This window comes from Mastomys coucha, unplaced genomic scaffold, assembly GCF_008632895.1.
Source record: "Mastomys coucha isolate ucsf_1 unplaced genomic scaffold, UCSF_Mcou_1 pScaffold14, whole genome shotgun sequence".
Taxonomy (NCBI): domain Eukaryota; kingdom Metazoa; phylum Chordata; class Mammalia; order Rodentia; family Muridae; genus Mastomys; species Mastomys coucha.
Window position 1 is genome coordinate 7,080,459 of NW_022196896.1, and position 2,500 is coordinate 7,082,958.

Here is a 2,500-nt window from a genome sequence, read left to right on the forward strand (position 1 = left end):
TCTCTCTCTCTTTCTTTTTTTTTCCAACATCCAAAGCTTTTTTATTAACAGCAAGATCTGGGGTTAGTTTTTGTAGCCTCAGCTGGCCCTTTGGCCTCTGGCATGCTCAAACTTCCGGCCCTTGGAATGGACATAGGGTTTGGTGTGGCTGTGTGGGGTTCCTGGGGCCTTCCCAAAATGTTCATACACCTCTCGGCCCTTCCAAGGACCAGGCAGGAGTACAGTGCCTCTGCCCTTGGGAGACTCCAAGGCCAGCTAGTCAAAGGTGAGGATCTTATCCCCCAGCCTTGAGGATGCGACTTTGGCTCTGCTGCTCACCCGCATTGAACACACCTTTAGCTTGGGTACTTCCAGAATCCGCACATCATCTGTGACCATTCGACAACCACAGCGGTCTTCTTCTCCCGGCCAGGAAGCTACATCTTTCTCCGATCATCCGGGACAGGGACAGAGGAGGCTGGTTAGTGTGTCTCATAAATAACCTCTTAAGCACAACTTGATTGAAGGCGGAGTTGGTCTGTCTGGCCAGAAACCTGTAAAGCTTGACTAGCAGCCGCAGGTAGATGTCTTGGCTCTTTGGCTCCTTGCGCCGAACCTTACAGTCCTTGTTGTGGCGAATGTCAACACCCATGATTGCTGGAACTTTCAAACCGGGCTGGGCCAGAGATCTCTGTGAAAAGCCTCTGGTACACAGGCCCACAGTGCTCAGCCAGGTGTTGTTGGTTGTGTATACTTTTATTCCCATTCACAGGCAGGGGCAGGAGGACGTCTCAGTTTGATGCAAGCTTGATCTACGAAGTGAGTTCCAGGACATCCAGCGCTGTTACACAGAGAATCTCTGTCTGGAACAATAACAAACAAAAGCCAAATAAAAAAAATTGTGCTTAGATAGGAACTATTCAAGTTCAGATATAAACTATTCAGATACCACTATCAGTCTATATCAACAATACAAAGCCTATATATACACCAAATTTTATAAGCAATGTTTATACTTGAATCTTTATAGGTTCTTGACTGATATGATGGCTAATATAGGTTAATATTGATTGCTATCTTGAATAGGCACTAGACTCACCTAGAATGAGCATTAAAGTTTCCATTGCTGTGAAGAGGCACTGTGAGCACAATGAGTCTAATAAAGAAAAACTTTTAATTGGGGCTGGCTTACAGATCAGAGGTTTAGCCCATTATCATCATTGTAGGAAGTATGGTGGTGAGGAGGCATATACGATGACATAACTTTGATCATCAGGTGTGACACTGGGCCTGGCTTCAATACCTGAAACCTCAAAGCCTACCCTCGACTGACATACTTCCTCCAAAAGGACTATACTCAGCCCAACAAGGCCATACCTTCTAATAGTGTCACTGCTTATGGGTATGTGGGGATGCTTTTCTTTTGAGCCACCACAAAGAAGAATTCCGACTATGTCTGTGAAAGGGCTTCTGGATTGTGGTGAAGTAGAAAGAACCTCAGTATCTGTGGGCAGTAGGTTCTTGGTTTGGAATCTAAGACTGAATTAAATAGGGTGAAGAACTTGATTGTAGTCATATGTATAGTAAAGCCTTTCTGGCTTCAAGTGAAATATTTCAGCAAAGCTTTTGTTATGCTTGGGTCAATCAGTAGAGGCTGATAAATTTTTATGAGACTGTTTGAACCTTGAAGAAATGTTGTCTCTCTGGAAGGCTTGCACTTGGTGCTACATGATAGCTTGGTTATAAGAAACTCCTGTCAAACCTAGAATTCTTACTTTGGATTATAGCTAGTCATGGTATATATTTGTATAGGTTATCTGTTCTCATGAGCAGCAAAGGGCAAGATAATTTTGGTAGCTAGAACCCCTCCCAACCCCAATTAACCTTGAATAATGTTTGAATAAAGCACCTGTAGTGAGCTAGCTGGCAGTCTATCTTCCACAAGAGGCTATATCCCTCTGCTCCTTCAGAAAATGAAGGCTTAGCATCTTGGTGAGTTTCTTTCTCTTCTGGGTCACTTACGACCAACATCAAACATTACTTGACCATCTGTAGTCATTACTCTTTGCTTCATGGCTGTGGATACAGTTGCCTCTTACTCCATAATTACCCCATCACTATGAACTAAATCCTGAAACTGTGAGCCAAGGTATGCCTTTTCATTCTTAACCTATTCTGTCAGGTATTTTGAAACAACAATGGAAATAGAAATTAATACAAACATATTCTTTATGTTAAGAGAATATATATTCTAATTATATATGTTTATGAATATATATATACACATATGTATATATATACATGTACACACATATATACATATATACATATATACATACATATATATATATACATATATATATGTATATATATATAAAACCTGAGGTCTCATGATTGCTAAGGAATTACCCTGCCAATGAACTGCATCCATTGTCCTTTGAGTTCTCATGTCAGTTATGTTACAAAATATATTTGCAGTGTAGAGTATATTGTCACATGTACTAATTCAGTGAGTCTGAAA

At 41.0% G+C, this 2,500-nt stretch overlaps 1 pseudogene; it reads right to left on the reverse strand.

The window, feature by feature from the left end:
- Window positions 1-63: 63 nt before the first annotated feature.
- The window catches only part of LOC116088988, a 13,533-nt pseudogene continuing 11,096 nt past the window's right edge, over window positions 64-2,500 (reverse strand).